The 18,280-nt window shown below is 42.3% G+C and overlaps 1 long non-coding RNA gene across 7 annotated transcripts in view; it reads right to left on the bottom strand.

Moving 5' to 3' along the window:
* The window catches only part of LOC146352413 (uncharacterized), a 53,839-nt gene that overhangs the window by 18,016 nt on the left and 17,543 nt on the right, over nucleotides 1–18,280 (bottom strand). Inside the window, exon 1 of one of the 7 annotated variants that reach the window (XR_014787359.1) lies at nucleotides 15,828–16,031. The exons of 4 other annotated variants lie outside the window; for them this stretch is intronic. This is a non-coding gene — a long non-coding RNA (uncharacterized LOC146352413). Of the gene's footprint in view, nucleotides 1–15,827; nucleotides 16,032–18,280 lie in introns of those variants that run through there. 2 more of the 7 variants (XR_014787357.1, XR_014787362.1) reach the window with 2 other exon arrangements.

Genomic DNA, 18,280 nt, shown 5'->3' with positions numbered 1-18,280 from the left:
GCCCGATTCAAGTTGCTGGTTTTAACCTATAAAGCCTTACACAGCTTGTGACCACAATACCTGACGGAGCGCCTCTCCTGACATGAACCTACTGGTATACTACGCTCAATATCTAAGGCCCTCCTCCGGCTGCCTACACCAAGGGAAGCTTGGAAGATGGCGACAAGGGAGAGGGCCTTTTCAGTGGTAGCCCCCAAATTATGAAATGATCTCCCCGACAAGGCCCACCTGGCACCAGCATTGTTATCTTTTCGGCACCAGGTTAAGACCTTTCTCTTCTCCCAGGCATTTGGGAGTATATGATAAGTGTTTAATCAATCCTGGAATGTCTTATGGTTATGTTTGTTTTTGAGATTGTTTGTTTGAAGTTGTTTTAGATATATGTTTCTTTTGTGTATATTGTCTGTTCATGTGTTTTTTATGTAGATGGTTTTAAATTTCTGTATATTGTATTTTTAATGTTTTTAACCTTTGTAAACCTCCCAGAGAGCTCCAGCTATTGGGTGGAATAGAAATAATGATGAGGATGATTTAGAAACTAGGCCTGAACAGCAGCACTTCACATTGCAACATTTTCTTGCAGGTCCCACTTTTTATAGTTGCTATATCATACAGTGTCAAAGAGCTTTACCAGAAGATGGCCTCGAATGCAGGCTGGAAATAAAGATAAAAATGAGGTTCCTGGAACCAGTTAACTAGCACTCTGGAAACTAGGGATGGCGGAGAATTCCGCCACGGATTTCAGTGAGGCCGAATGCACTGGCATTCAGCCCCCCAAAATCCGTGTCGGAACGGCCTGCCTCCCCACCCCCCCACGGATTCCCCCCGGGACGAAGCTTACCTGGGGCAGATGTTCTGGGTGGCGGCGGTGGCGGTAGCTCCGGCGGCTGGTCTTTCGACTGGCTGCCGCAGCCACCATTTGGGTCTGCTGTTTGCCGTGATAGGCTACGTAAGTATTTATGTAGCCTATCATGGCAAGCAAAAAAACCCCCAAACAGCATACGCATATGGCAGCAGCTATGGCGGCCGCCATTTGCGTTCCCTATTTTTTGCTGTTTTAGCCTACGTAAATATTTACGTAGGCTATTATGGCAAAAAAAAGGGGAACGCAAATAGCTGCCACCATTTGCATACGCTGTTTGTTTGTTTGTTTTTGCCTGCCATAAATACTTATGTAAATAGTACGTAAATACTTACGTAGCCTATCACATAAATACTTATGTAGCCTATCACGGCAGCCTGTCTGGGCGCAAATGGCGGCTGCTATTTGAGTCTGCACCAGCCAGTCCGCGGCCAGAACTCCAGCTGCGGACGGCCCTGGCCGGCTGCTCCACGGAGCTGCCACGGAGCGGTGCTGGCCAGGCAGGATTCCGGTGGGGAGGACTGGATCACCTCCCCCCCCCCATAGAGGATTCCGGGGGGAGGGACGGAGCGCCTCCCCCCCCACCGCGACTCAATCTGCAAAAAGGTAAGTGACTTTTGTACATCCCTACTGGAAACAGAACATGCAGCAACATGAATGTCTCCCCCTGCTTGTGGTTACTTTTTAAAACTTTTTAAAAGTAACCTGCTTGTGGTTACTTTTTAAAACTGGAAGCAAGGTACAGAGAATATGGGAGATATCAGCAACACAACTTTGGACAGCCAACCTGTCTATCTGTTTCCTGGAATCTAATAGAGGGACTTGCCCCGCTGGTAGAGATTCAATAGAGCTATCACAGTTGATTCATCCTCCTTATTTTGTTCACAGACTGATTATAGGATGCAAACATAGTTTATTGCTTAAAAGCTAAGGTTGTTGCCACATTTATTCCTGACAGAGGCTCTCTCTGCCTTTAACAGTTGCATGAAATTCAACAGGATCAAGCTTTACATTGCCAGGCTGCTGAATGTCTGCCTGTAACAGAGCTCTTAACACCACAAGTAAAAACAGCAACTCTATTAAAAACAAGGATTCATTTCTTCACAAATTTGCTGTTAAAGATATGGTTCAATTTAACTTTTGCAATGTATTTGCTCATCAATTCAAGCTATTTAACATGGTGAGAGAAAGGGCAAAGGAGAAAAGTCAGGTCTGTCTTCTATGAGCAGGAGATGAAATTAGTAATTTCTATTTTCTCTATCCAAGAAATAGTGGATAGAGATGACATTTTTTTCAGTCATGAATAATTCTCATTCTTCAATCTTTACATCACTATTTATTATACAATCAGTAAATAAAATAGAAATCAGTTTACAAATTTACATAGATCATGCTCCAGTCGTTTTGGAACTGTCTTGGGGTAAGAACAGTACATTAAGATCTGTGAAATGAGGCAAGATCTAACTCATAAATTAGAAGACTTTTTCAATGTAATAATACCCCAGAGGATAGTTGAATTACAATTTAGGAAACCTCTGAGGTAGTGGTGAGAGGAATTCTTACTCAGAAGGCCTCATATCTTAAAAAAAGAAGAAGGGGGATATAAAAGAACTTAATGTACAAATTCTTGGAGCAGAAACATGAGGAAATGTGTTCACAAAAGATTTATCAGGAGATAGAAGCTTTGAGATTAATTAACTGTATGGAGATGAGGAACAGTTTACAATATTTAAAGCAATGAGTCATTGAAAAAGGTAATAAACTGGATAAAGTGTTAGCCTCCTAGTTAAAAGAAAGAAACAAGATAATAATATGGTTTTACAAATAAGTAATGCAGACATAATTATAACCATTTCAAGAGATATTGTGAATAAATTTAAATAATTTTACAGTACTTATTTTTCAGAAAAGTGTTCTGCGGGATATACAGAGTGGCCCAAAAGTAGGTATACAGTATAGTTTATTTGCATTTTATTACATTGTTTATTACATTTACATTTGTTTAACACTGTTTAATCTCATAAGTGCTTGAAATGTATTCCATCAATGTTGCAACATTCCTCGAACCTGTCCAGAACACTGTGACACACAGTATGACACAAATTCCAGTCTGCATCAATGTCCATAAATGCTTCCGAGATGAACTCTTTTAATTTGTCCACTGTCTGGGGATTCCTCTCAAAAACCTTATTCTTTACTACGACCGCCCAAAAGAAGTCCATTGGTGTTAAGTCGGGTGAACGTGGTGGCCATTTAATGCTGTCACATTGTCCGATCCAATGCTGTGGGAAGGTATTGTCAAGATAGTCCCTTACTGCAAAAGCATAATGAGGAGGTGCACCATCTTGTTGGAAGAGCAGTTCGGTGAAGTTCGCCCTGGTTCTGAGTTGTGGCACTACCATGTCACGTAACATGTTTAGGTAATTGTTACTATCCACAGTTGTATCGAAGAAAACCGGTCCTACAACACCTTCGCTGGACGGTGCAACCCACACTGTGACGCCTGGCTGGTTCAGTTGAGATGTGATAGTCAAATGAGGATTTTCATCAGCCCAATACACACAGTTATGCCTGTTCACGTGGCCTGACAATTTGAAAGAAGTCTCATCTGACCAGATGATCTTATAAAGAAGGTCTGGTTCGTTAGAGTTTTGGTTACACATCATCTCACAGAATTGCAACCGACGGTCTGGGTCGTCCTCCAGAAGACCATGTAACAGTTTTGGATGGTACAGCTTCAATTTCAATTTACACATCAAGCGTTGCAAGGACATTCTAGGTATGGATAGCTGCGTAGACGCATGTCGTGTGGACTTTTTCAGACTGTTCACAAATGTCAGAGCGATTCTCATCTCATTTTCCTCTGTCATAGACATCCTAGGATGTCCAGATTTTGGTGCATTAGCCACTGCACCTGTTGCTCCAAATTTATTTCTAAGATGATAAATTGTAGGGATGTACGAAAGTCACTTACCTATTCGTGGATTATGTTGATGGTGGGGGGGAGGCGTTCTGTCCCTCCACCCGGAATCCTGGCCGGCTGGCTCCGCTCCACAGGGATTCTGCAGAGCCACCGGCCGGCTCCGCCAGCAGCCGGACATCCGGCCGCTGTCTAGCAGGGACGCAAATGGCGGTGGCCATAGCCGCCGCCGTTTGCGTCCCTGCAGTCAGCCGTGATAGGCTACGTAAATGTTTACGTAGCCTATCACGTCTGACTTAAAAAACAACAACAACACGCATATGCAAATTTGCATTTGCATTCCTTATTTTGGCATGTCTTAGTCTACGTCAAGATTTATGTAGACTAAGATAGCGAAAATAAGGGGAACGCAAATAGCGTAGTGGACGCTATGCTATTTGCGTTTCCCTTATTTTTGCTGTCTTAGTCTATGTAAATCTTGACGTAGACTAAGACGTGCCAAAATAAGGAACGCAAATGGTAGTGGCTGTAGCTGCCGCCATTTGCGTATGCGCGGTTTTTTGGGTTTTTTTAAGTCAGACATGATAGGCTACGTAAACATTTATGTAGCCTATCACTTTTTTTTTTTAACCTAGCCATGATAGGCTATGTAAATCATTACGTAGCCTATCACGTCTCCTTTTTTTTTTTTTTAACTGGAAATGGCGGCGGCGGTAGCCGGTCAGAAGACCGGCCACCGCAGCCACCGCCGCCGCCACCCAGAAGATCCACCCCAGGTAAGTCTCGTCCCGGGGGGGGGGGTGGCAGGCCGTTCCACCACCGATTTCGGGGGGCTGAATGCACTGGCATTTGGCCTCCCCGAAATCCGTGGCGGAATTCTCTGACATCCCTAATAAATTGTCAGACGTGTTGGTGGAGGAGTGTCAGATGCTTCTTGCCACGCTGTGCACACCTGCTCAGCATTTTCAGTCTTCCAGTACTGCTTTAGAATCCACTTTCTTTGTTCTTGACTCAAGTTTGCTGCCATCATTCACAATATCAGTTAAAAAAAATAACTAAACAACTAAACAACTGTATACCTACTTGAGGGCCTCACTCCCCTCACTCTCTACACTTAACTGATTTAACTGTCACTCCCTGTCACTCACTCTTCCCAATTGTCATTCTGACTCCACCCACACATCTTCTACTCGCACATTCTCTCCCCCTCCCATCAACATTCTAAACAACTGTATATTTACTTTTGGGCCACCTGGTATATAGATAGATAACTATATATAGATACATATTCTGCATTTAACTGCACAAGATGTTGAGTTCCTGTTGGGTCCTATTACCATGAAAGAACTCATACAATGATTATAGTATTAACAAATAAAGCACCAAGGACCAATGGATTTACTAGAGAGCATTACCAAGTTTTAACTAATATATTGTCCAGTCCATTATTAAATGTGCTAAATGAGGTAATGCAAAAACTAATCTTTTCCAAGGCATAAGAAGCAAAAATAATTGTAATTCCAAGACAAGGCAAGGATTTACTAAAGCTAGAGTCATTCAGACTCATTGCTTTGTTAAATCAAGACTTTATAATATGGACAAATATCCTCACAATAAGATTAAACTTAATTATAAGGAAATATATAGATGAAGACCAAATAGGGCTTATTAAGGATAGTAAACTATCAATTAATATACATAAATTACTGAATATACCTAATTTTGTAAAGATCACACACACACATGTACATGCGCGAGTGAGCGAGCACACACACCCACGCACACAAAACACTTGTGGACTATTATTCTTAAGTGCAGAAAAAGCCTTTGAACATTTAGAATGGGAATATCTGTATTGAGTACTTGACTAATTTTGAATGGGAGAGTAAATTTAGGGAATAGACAAAAATTATTTATACAACTTTGACTGCATCTGTATCATTTAATGCGATTAGATCAGATTTATTTCATTTTTATAGGGGTATCAGGCAGGATTCAGGTATGACCTAAATCATATCCCTGATGAATATACAGTGGAGGTGAGGAATAGATTTCAGGGATTAGACCTGATAGACAGAGTGCCTGAGGAACTATGGACGGAGGTCCATAACATTGTTCAGGAGGCAGCAACGAAATCCATCCCAAAGAAAAAGAAATGCAAGAAAGCAAAGTGGCTGTCTGATGAGGCTTTACAAGTAGCTCACGAAAGAAGGGAAGCGAAAAGCAAGGGAGAAAGGGGAAGATATACCCAACTGAATGCAGAGTTCCAGAGAATAGCAAGGAGAGACAAGAAGGCCTTCTGAAATGAACAATGCAAAGAAATCGAGGAAAACAACAGAATGGGAAAGACTAGAGATCTCTTCAAGAAAATCCGAGATCTCAAGGGAACGTTTTGTGCAAAGATGGGCATGATAAAGGACAAAGAAGGCAGGGACCTAACAGAAGCAGATGAGATTAAGAAGAGATGGCAAGAATACACAGAAGAACTATACAGGAAAGATCTGAATGTCCCTGATAGCCATGATAGTGCGGTCACTGAACTTGAGCCGGACATCCTAGAGAGTGAAGTCAAGTGGGCCTTAGGAAGCATTAGTAACAACAAAGCTAGCGGAGATGACAGTATTCAAGCCGAGCTATTTAAAATCCTAAAAGATGATGCTGTTAAAGTGCTGCATTCAATATGCCAACAAATCTGGAACACTCAACAGTGGCCACAAGACTGGAAAAGGTCAGTTTACATTCCAATTCCAAAGAAGGGCAATGCCAAAGAGTGTTCAAACTACCGCACAATTGCGCTCATTTCACATGCCAGCAAGGTGATGCTCAAAATCCTACAAGCTAGGCTTCAGCAGTATGCGAACCGAGAACTACCGGAAGTACAAGCGGGGTTTCGAAGAGGCAGAGGAACTAGAGATCAAATCGCCAACATTCGCTGCATCATGGAGAAAGCAAGAGAATTCCAGAAAAACGTCTATTTCTGCTTCATTGACTACGCTAAAGCCTTTGATTGTGTGGATCACAACAAACTGTGGCAAATTCTTAAAGTGATGGGAGTACCAGACCACCTTACCTGTCTCCTGAGAAACCTGTACGAAGGTCAAGAAGCAACAGTAAGAACCAGACATGGAACAACCGATTGGTTCAAAATTGGGAAAGGAGTACGACAAGGCTGCATATTGTCACCCTGCTTATTTAACTTATATGCAGAGTACATCATGAGAAATGCCGGGTTGGATGAATCAGAGGTCGGAATTAAGATTGCCGGGAGAATTATCAACAACCTCCGATATGCAGATGATACCACCCTAATGGCAGAAAGCGAAGAGGATCTAAAGAGCCTCTTGTTGAGGGTGAAAGAGGAGAGTGCAAAAGCTGGTTTGAAACTCAACATTAAAAAAACTAAGATCATGGCATCTGGCCCCATCACTTCCTGGCATATAGAAGGGGAAGAAATGGAAGCAGTGACAGATTTTACTTTCTTGGGCTCCAAGATCACCGCAGACGGTGACTGTAGCCATGAAATTAAAAGACGCTTGCTCCTTGGGAGGAAAGCTATGGCCAACCTAGACAGCATAGTAAGAAGCAGAGACATCACCTTGCCGACAAAGGTCCGTCTAATCAGAGCTATGGTTTTCCCAGTAGTAATGTATGGCTGTGAGAGCTGGACTATAAGGAAGGCTGAGCGCCGAAGAATTGATGCTTTCGAACTGTGGTGCTGGAGAAGACTCTTACGAGTCCCCTGGACTGCAAGGAGGTCAAATCAGTCCATCCTAAAGGAAATCAACCCTGAGTGCTCATTGGAAGGACAGATACTGAAGCTGAAGCTCCAATATTTTGGCCACCTAATGCGAAGAGAAAACTCCCTGGAAAAGACCCTGATGCTGGGAAAGACTGAAGGCCAAAGGAGAAGGGGACGGCAGAGGATGAGATGGCTAGATAGCATCACGGATGCAATGAATATGGACCTGAGCACGCTCCGGGAGAGAGTGCAGGACAGGAAGACCTGGCGTGCTATGGTCCATGGGGTCACGAAGAGTCGGACACGACTGAACGACTGAACAACAACAACAAATCAGGCAGGATTGCCCTTTAATCACCATTGTCATTTCTACTTTCCATAGCTTTAGCTGAAGCGCTAAGATCAAATATAGAAATTAAAGAAATAAGGGTAGGATATCAGGGGTTGGATCCAAATTTAAGCTGAATCAACTGTGCTGGCAGAAGTGGACTTCCTGGCTCACATCTTCCCAGGGCAGCCCCTCTGGTCCTCTGAAAATGCTACACAAAGGCTCCATCTACATGGAAACAGAATGAGAACTGCCTTCTGGTTATATCTGGATTTTCATGAAATTGCTTTGGTCCGTCAGGGGTACATGAAGCAGGAAAAGTGGAGTATACACTACCTAAACTGCTTTCAAGCACTTGAAACCCTCATACTTCAGGGTTGGGTGGGCAGAGTTGAAGTGAATGTCATCAACCCCATAGGTGCTGTTCAGCCAATGAGAGAGGCTTGTTCCCCACCCCTATCTACATTCCCCTGCTCAGGGAAGTTTACTGGAAGTGCTGAATTAAGCCCCTGTAGTTTACCCCACACCTCTCTGCTCTCATCCACCATTGGGATATTCTGAAAGATTAAATGATACTGTGCTATTGTGAAAACAGGTTACATAATCTGAATGGGTGAAGCAACTACTGTGCTATTGTGAATGCTCAAAACAGTGGTACTGCACTCTTATGAATGGGGAAAACAGGCTACATACCGTGACAGGCAAAAGCAGCTACTGCACTATTGTGAATTCCTGAAAAAGTGCTACTGCACTCTTATGAATGGGAAAAACAGGCTACATTCAGTGAAAGCAGCTACTGTGCTATTGTGAATGGGGAAAAGGAGGAAATGGGGGGGCACACCCACTCCTTGACTAGGTCACTGCCAGGTCACAGAGGCACACCCAAGATTTAATGTGGGGGGACAGGGCACACTGCAGCAGAACTACACGGGAAAAAAGATGCACTGAAAGGACTTTCTGAAAATGCATCTTTTCCAGAGGGAAGCTGCGGGGTTGCTGCAGATTGGTGATAGCATCATCTGTCACAATGACCCTGATGTGCTGTCACTCTGCACTAAATCGGCCATGTAGAATGGGCCAAAGAGTCAGATTCCCCTGCTGAATGGTGTAAGTTGTGGGGATCCCTAAAAATCAGACAGAGGGAACTTCCACAAATGGACCCCTTCCTCTTGGGGAAGGTCCCTTGCTTTCATGGAAGGCAAATCATAGATCCAACGATCTTTACCTCTTGATCCTATAATTGCATTGTTGTGTTACATTAAACATATGGTATTGCTTGAAGATCTTGAAATGATTATATGTTTACTGAGTGCTGCTCAGATAGCCACTTCTTTTAGGGCTAGGGTTAATTACCATTTACTGATGTATACAAAGAACTAGGATTCTCATCCTTCAATCCTTATCTATGTAATTGAAAGCCAACACATGGGGTGACACATGCCAATCTTTAAATCCACCCAGACCAGAACATTGGTATTTGAAAGAATAAACATGAATTCATTTATGAAACAGTTCAACATCCAGAACAAACAGTAACTAATAAATAGTAATAAACAATGGCTCTAAAAACCTAACACTACATGTCTACTTTCAATAACTTCTCTCCCTCTCTTCTCATCTACACCATGTGTCTGACTCTACTCACTCACTGTTAAGTTGTAAAGAAGAATAAAGCTTTGAAAGGAATTCCTTTGTCTGTGTCTGGACTTGGCTACTGGTTTAGACAGAGAGAGACCTCCAAGGAGCCCTTGACACTCACTAATTTAACTAACTCTGGCACATAATTCTACTTACTGTCTCTCTCTCTCTCCTAACCCAACTAAGACTAGATCTATACTACTGTTTTGTAGCAGTATTGAAATGCACTGATACCTGTTGGGGCACTTTACATGGCTGCCTTTACACTAACCCTCACCCCCCAGTCCTCCCATCGTGGAGCCTTTCCGTGTTTACAGTGGGCTCCCAGATAGCGACCACATGATTGCTGAGAGAGGAAGTTTTTTTAAAAAAAATTCAAGGTTCCATAGAAATCAATGAAACATCACCATCTAGTGGCTGTTTTAATAGTGTAACTATCTGACTTAAATAGATAGTTCATTATTTCCAGATCTTTTTGAGATGGAATAACCAGGAAATACTTCTGGATGTGCCCTGGAGGTTGACAACGTCATGAAAAGGACCCGCAAACGTCCATGAGTGAGCAATTTCAATAGCAGGATAAAAGCTCTGTGGGAGGAAGCCCCACATTCTATATGCCACTATCGTAGTGATATTTCCTGCTTTTTATTCCGCATTATCCAAAATACCGCAAAATGCCATTGTGTGTCCTACAAAGTATAAATGCACAAGAGGGATATAGCGTTACCATGATGGGATCATAATGACAGGACACAAGGTGTAGATCTGACCTAACTCTTTCAGACTTCCCCCTAACTGTCCCTCTCCTCCTTTCAACTGACACTAACTCCACCCATCAAATTCCATTTTGCACTCTGTTGTCAATCACTCTTCCACTCACTCTTCTGTTAAAATGGGACTCTCCTTCCCTGGCTTTCTGACCAACCAAAAAGATGCTGAGGATGGTGGCTCCACGTGCCAGGGATGTGGCCAACTGGTGAAGAACAGGGAGTCGCAGTGGGAGATGTGGGCAGGGAGCCTTGTGAAACCTGTGCATGTGTTTGTCCAACCATGGCAGGATTGTGGGCCTCAGCTCTACTGTTTTGATGTAGTCTTGCATGAACAACCTTCTTGCATGAGCTCTTTCCAACATATATTTAAATGTTCATGGAAGAGGATGTAGTACTATTAGGCCAAAATTTCTTAATTTTTTTTTTTCTGAGAATGTTCCTTTTCCAACCCACAATGTGAAATATTTCACTCCCCGCCCTGGCAAATTTCTTCCCCTCCCCATTTCACCACAAATACTACAGGCAGTTTTGGAAGGCCATTTTCACTCAGCCCTAGGTGAGTGAAAGTACAGCTCTCATGTACAGCTCTCCTATCCCATTTTTTGTGAGTTTTTAAAACATTTTTGTTTTTTTGTACACTTGCAAACCTGGGAATTCCCCTGAGTTTGCAGACTGAGTTTCCCTCTTACTTCTCAGAGGGGCTACAAAACTTTTTGGCACAGCCCACCACAGTTCAGCATTAGACAGAGTAATATTGCAAATAAGCGAGGCTATGGATGAGACACAATGACCTGGTTCTCACTATCATAGCTGAGGAAATAAGTCATGGTGGCTTTTCCCCCCCACCTCATGTGCCAGGAAAATTAGTATAATTACCTTCTGCAGTGCAGCTTGTTATGTTGTACAAACCCAGCCAGGGTGGCTTGTTGCCATGGGTAACAAGCCACCGAGAACCCATGGACTATTGGGTTGTGGGTGGCAACAAGTCAACCTGGTTGGGTTTGCATGACACAACAAATCACGCTGCTGAGGGTAGTGATGTTAATCCCTCCACCACATGCAGGGTGGTTAACAAGCCACCATGCCATATTAACCACCCTGTGATCATGGGAACTGGGCCAGTGAGATCTAATTACAGGCAAGACTTGCCTAAGGTGAAGCATTATGCATATTTGCTCAGACGTAAGTCCTGATGTCTTCAGTGTGGCTTACTCTTTAGTAAATGTGTTTAGAATTGCAGCCCTAATTAGTTTATGGTGCAGGCAAGATTCAGACCAGAGACTTCATGATTTGTAGCTCAGACTCTCAGTCACTATGCTATGCCAGCTCTCATTCAATGTCCCTTTGTCTTTACAAAATAAACAGTGCTTGGGAAGGACTAGCAAAACAGTACCTTCAACAGGACACTTACATGAGGAAATAGGCCCAAAGGCAAGTGGCAAACAAACAAAAAGCATACTGAACAGAAGGTTATAAAATAATGCTATGTAAACAGCAATGAAATTCTAAATGAGTTAATGTCAATGGGAGATAATTTGATGCCAAACAATAAAGCTCCTTTCCTTCAAGATTAATATATTGCAAATATTACAGCAATGCCAAGTAAATAACTTTATTTTTCAAGCAGATGTTCTGTCCATTTTTTAAAAGAAAAAGTTGCTTGGAACGGCAATGGTGTGATGATGGACTAGTGGGAAAAAACTGGCAAAACTGGTATTTGCAACATGAGAATAAAGAGCAGGACCAGCTTTGTAACTAGGAACTCTTAGCTGCCAAAGGTTAGCTTTACACATATATTTTCCCTACACAGTGTAAGGGGAAGACACCATATATCAATGTGTATGATTATGTCTGAAGATCATACCAAGATCTAAGTGGTGCCATTTCAGTAGAACTTTGGGGCAGATGTCCAGGGGCCCACTTGTCAGAACAAGAAGAGCCTCCAAATACAGCAGGTTTGGCTTACCACATTTTACTGTAAGTGAAGTAACACCCATTACCATCCAAAGAGCACCCCGCATAAGAGAATTAAATCCAGAATACTGAACCACTGAAGAGTCTATTTGGCCTGCTGTAGATATTGGAAGCAACAATGGGCAGCAAGTTCCCAATGTGTGTACACTTGCATGATCTTCACACGACTGGTGCATCTGCTTTCCCCCCTATGAACCTTTGTAGACATAAAATATAATGTATGGAGCTTTGCAGGGGTGACACTGAGCAAGGTAATGGTTGAGAAGCTCATCAGGGTCAGAAGCCATTATGGCCTGGAGACTACTGGAAATTGGAGTCAGATGTGTATCCACACCGAACTTCTGTAGTCCACATACATGAAAATCTTTTGCCTGCACTGATTCCCAACTTTTTCACACTGTAGACACTGGCAGATATGGAAAGGCAGGTCAAGGGGGGTGGGGGAGGGTCTCCTGATCCTTGGATACCTATATAGAAGAATGAATTCCAACAGGTGCAGGTACCCTTGCTGTGAAGGGTAATGAAGGGATGACAAAGCTGAACTTGTTGAAGTTACTTCCTCTATATACCTATTCAAAGTAGAGGAGGTCTGTCCACTATTGCTTCTGGCCACCCCAGCCAGTTGGAGTTCAGAATCAGCAAGGAAGAAAAGGGACTTGCTCTTTCATGCTTCTTGAACTGATGTTAAGTTAGTTCCTGAACTACAAGGATGGGGAACTGTCACAGAGATGGAGTCAAAATGGGAGCAGAAAGATTTGGCTGAGAGACTGGGGAGGTGAAGAAGAATGGTCGGTGAGGACCAGACAAGGATTGTCAGAACCAAAGTAGGGTGGATGGAAGACCATCTTTAAGGCTCAGGAAGCTGTCTGGAGGTCACTCTTTACCAATCAGAACAGGACCAAAATGTGTAAGGCCGGCCTTCCTGAGAAAATCCTTTGCTTTCTCACCTCATAGATCATAACAATTAGTAAACACTTGATGTATTTTCCAAAAGAGTCAGCCTTTCCCTTGTCTCCTGACATTTGAACTCTACCAATGGATTTATTATAGTTACAGGAAAGAGGAGGGTATAATTGCTGTATTTTTTCAGGATGAATTATAACAAAAGCCCTGTATTCATTTAGGAGTACAAATTAATGGATGGGGCATGGTGGTGGTGAATCAGGATTCTGCCCAGTGGCACTGCCCTCAGTCTGCATGTGCTCAACCTGCCATGAGCAGAGGGGTGTACATCCATACACACACCACGCCAGTTTTGCAGAGTATAGACTGCACAGGCTAGCCACTTGTGCATTGCCAAAAAAGAGGACATGCATCACCAAAAGGGAGGACACCAATTTGCATAGCATTTACATATGCAATTTATACATATAGATGCAAATTTATAAATAGTAACTGTAATTAAAATAGAAATGCAATACACCTCTCCACAGTGGGGAAAGCTGATGAGGTGACCTGCGTGCCTGCTCAGTCTGCTGTCGAGGTGCTAACTAACTGATGATGGGCAACTTCAGGGCCCCTGCTCTCCCTTCTAATGGTTCTTTATCTTTAGACCAGATTTGGACTAGATAGCTCTTCAAGTACAGGACACGCTCAAGTAGAGAACTGTCCTCTGATAGGTCTTCAAATAGAGGATGATCCTTTGTAAAGCAGGACACTTGGGCCCCATCTACACAGGACATTTACTCTGTTTCTACTGTGCCCCCAACGCAATCGTGGCACATGATGCATGCACGCCCCTCTCCATAGCTAGCACAGTTTTTCATGCTGTAAAACCCAGTTTTTTGCAAACTGGTTTCTGACAGAGTTTCCCATCGCAGCAGCTCAGTGCGGGTTGGGAGTGTGACCTGAACTGCCTTCAGTACGCGCTAAGGGAAGCAGCGCTGACTGGCGGAAGGGAAAGCGATGTCATGAAAGGGTGGACACGAAGAGAGGAGTGGCCAAAACACATCTACTCGGAAGTAACTCATCCCGTTCAATTGCACTTTACAGAGTATGAGGGGAGACAGAGGTCAGGATAATCCCTTTGCTTGCTCTTTTTGAAATGTCTGGACCAGCAAATGTGTGCATAAGTTTAATGAGTTTGGAAGGTGATAGCCCCCAAACCGAGGAAGGGTGGACTCAAGGTGGGGATGCTGGCTAAACATAAGTAACTCATTCTCCTCCATTGTACTTTATTGAGCACATGAGCGAGGAGAGGGGTGGGGAGCAAGCTCCACTCATTTGCTGCCCTGAACCGTCACAGGTGATGACATTCAGTTCTACTTGCAGGACTCAGCCCACCCAACCCTGAACTAATGCTGTTTCAGGTGTTGTTTGCCCTGTAAAAGCAGATTTTTTTTTAATGTTTACACTGCTTTACTGGCTATATTTGCCCCGGGAAGAGCAAACCCGATTTCATAAAAATCTGGATTTAAATGGAATTACCTCAGAAAGTGCCTCCGTGTAGATGGGGCCCTGGTCACCCTGAGTGTATATAAGGAGGCTACATATTTTGAATATGTGTAGACCCCAGTACAAATGGGAGTGCATGAGCTAAACTGAATATCTACATAGCACTATTGGGATTGATAAGGACCAGCATGAATTAACTCCATGCTGGTGTTCCTCCTGCCCCATTCATTGTTGCAAACATTTATGAACATACTAAGCCCTGAATGCCCGTGTTGCATGCCTACGCTTACAAGCAAGCAACAGAAAAATATCAGTTTACAATGAACAGATCATGTAGTACCCTGACAGATGTGTACTGTCAACTCTGTCAGATGCATAACATGAGATTTAATTTGATATATTTACCAGTAGTAATTTAATGCACTGTTTTTTTCCCCAGCAATTAGTTACTCAGCAGAAGATGGCAAGAATTTCATTTCTGTTATGAAAAACTAAGAGCTTTACAAGGGATAAAATATGTACCTTCGTAGTGCAGTTTTAAAACAATTGTCCTTCAGAGCTACCAAATCTCTGTGTGCCAGACAGTCAGTAAAATGCTAAATATGAGATCTTAGCCATGGAGAATGAAAACAGGAGATTTACTGTCTGGCTGAGAGATTTTCTCATGGAGATAACAGTCAGAAGGGGAAAATGTACAAAGCTCTGACTGTATCTATTTAAAAAAAAGATAAATGATAGACATCATTTGGTCAGCTTAAGAATGTTAAAAGATAAAGCACCCCAGGTCTGCAATGACATTTTCACTGAATTATGCTGGGGGAGTGGGGACAGTATATATTTTTGTATATGTGGTGCTGTGCTGCAGTTACATTTTTAACATGTTTATAAGACTATAATTTTTAAAAAAAACACAGCATGAAAGCATAGATCAACTATAACAAGATGTGTCATAAAACATTGCAATTGTCATTATATCTCAGCCACCAACACATTTGCAACAAAGAAGAAGGCACAGTTTAGAAACTGTGTGAAAACTGGCAAATTGCTAACATTTCTAGTATTTCTTAATTGCTATATAATTTACTCATTATCTATCTATGGATGTGTGCTGGGAAAAGAAGAAGAATCCTTTTGTTTCAAATTACTCTTCATTATGAGGTTAGATCTATGGTCGTCCTTCCAAGAATGGAAGGTCTACTTACATCTGTGCAAGGCTTCCAATCCAGTACAGCATTTCTGCTGATGGAATAGGGGAGGAGACATTCTCCTTGATTCCCTCCCCCTGAAAATTGGCTCTGTAGGATTGGGGACCCTCCAGAACACTGTCTGAAGTGGCTCTGGAAGCTGCAGAAGGAGGGGGAAATCAGGCAAAGATTGCCTCCCTGCTTTTCCACAAGTGGGAGCATTCTGAGCAGAATTCTGCTCAGGCAACACTCCCATGGGTGGAAAAGAACCTGGATCCAAGCCACTGTATTTATATATGAGAATTTAAAATAGAAATTATTCAGTTAACTATCATATTTTTGTGATGTTTGTTTTACAAAACTCAATTTACAGATATTATATATAGTCTAAAATCTTTAGACATACAAATATGCTGTTTCATGTCAAATCAAAGAAACAAGAGCAATGCTTAGATCATTCATTGCATCTAGATTTAATTTTAATGCCACCATTTGGAAGAAACAAAAGGATATTTATCATCAAGATTCAAGATATTCAGTCCCTGGCAGTGCAATCCAACACATGTCCACTCAAAGTTAGACGCATTCGGTTCAATGGAGCTTAGTCGCAGATATGTTTACATAGGGCTGTAGCCTTTCAGAGCAATGCTCTAACCCACAGCTCTGCAGGCTGGGAGGGGAGGGGAGGGGATTAGGACTGGGCTGATGTGCTCCACCAGGTATACCTGTGAAAAGCTCAATAGGCATAGGTCTCCAAACAGGGTGTTCTGCAGGTGGTAGGCCCTCACCTGAACCAGTCTGGAGCTGGTAAAGGTATTTTTCCTCCCTTTGAGACCAATGGGAAATAAAATAAAGAACTGCCAGAGATGAGAAAAGGTATGTCTGTCCCCTGCTATCACTGTGAGCAGGCAGGGCTTTCGAAATGGTGGACACCACTTCACCGCTTCCACCTGCACTTAGGATTGTTCTGTTAGCTACCAAGACAGCTTGAGTTGGGCCACCTAGCTGTTACTTAAAGGTTGGTATGAACCTCCCATTAACACCTGCTGCACAACTTTCACACTTGCAAATGTTGATTTGGGAGTTATATAGTGGAATGTTTCCATATGCAAAAATATTTGATACACAGCATGTGAGGGGAAAGAGCCGTTCCCCCCCCAGCTCGTAGTTTTTTATGTGCAAATGGAGCAGTCCCCCCACCTACAGTCTGAAGTGCTACATTCCTGGAGCCATTTATACCCAAAACATTGTTTGTCTAGAAGCCACTATGTAAAAAATAAAAATGGGGGGAGTGAGTAATGTTACTCCATGTGGGGCTACAGTGAATACCCAAGTGGCTTGTGGTATTCGCTAAAGGGCATATGCTTATGCATTTATGGGGCATTGGTCAAAGAGGGTAACAACAGTAATAGCAGCAAAAAGTAAACATTTATATTCTGTAACTTTTTTGTTTTGAAACCTAAACCGAAGGGGGGAAGGGCACCTCAACTTCCTCTTCACTGTAGCTTCCCCCATTTATTGTGTGTGTGGTTTTCCTTCAAAAGAAAACAAAAAGGAAAAAGAAGAAGAAGAGTTCCTATAAGCTTATGAAATTCTGTATTTCTGTGCATGCAACCATGGGCTGAGAAGGTAGGCATGCTCTATTTCATAACTGCTGAGAACAATTCAAAAAATCACACCTAAAATCAAATTTTTATTTGTTTCTCAGCATTATTGATAGTGATGGATTGCCGAAGGCCAATATATTTGCTTAGGATGGCTCAAGCTTAAAACAAGACTATACTGCCAAAAGAAGAAAGGACAGAGATAAAAGTGGTTGTGGCCACTTACAACTCAAGTGGTCAAAGTGAAAATGTGTGTTGAGTGGTATTTGTGGCAAAGTGCCTGCATGATTATGGCACCCCCAGTACAATTCATGACCCAACCCACATTTATTGTTCCACCATTCAGTATACTTTAAATATATATCTATATCTATATATTCATTTTTAGATTGTAAACACCTTGGACCCAAGACCTATCCTCTTGTACTCTGTAAAGTTGCAAACAACCAAATAAATAATATTTTTGAAGCTTTATGCAAGCACAATAAACTGGTCTTAAATGGTGTGTTGCGGATTACTGACATGCTACAACTCAGATCTAATATTCTCCATCCTCAATCTTAGTTGTGTCATTTGAATTGATTCTAAGTTGTTTAGCCAACTGTCACTAATGAAACCAAAACCTCAGCAGCTTAGCATTGTTAAGGCCTTCCTATTGACCCTCAACTCAATTCAAACATTCCTGTAGTCTCTGGCAACAGCTGGGAAAAGATCAGCAGGAAGCTTAAAGTCATTTTTTAAACTTTGTATTCTTTTAATCACAAAATAACATTTTCAGTTTTTTGAAAATTTAATTCTGAATAAATATGTATAGTGCTACTATTAGAAAAAAAGTCACAATTTTCTTTTGAATATATTACAGAGAAA

The sequence above is a fragment of the Heloderma suspectum genome, chromosome 2, assembly GCF_057233095.1.
Source record: "Heloderma suspectum isolate Gila_16-S chromosome 2, 16-S_ref, whole genome shotgun sequence".
NCBI classification, from domain to species: Eukaryota; Metazoa; Chordata; class Lepidosauria; order Squamata; family Helodermatidae; genus Heloderma; species Heloderma suspectum.
Note: the sequence above shows the minus strand (reverse complement) of the source record. Positions and strands in the feature narration are given on the sequence as shown.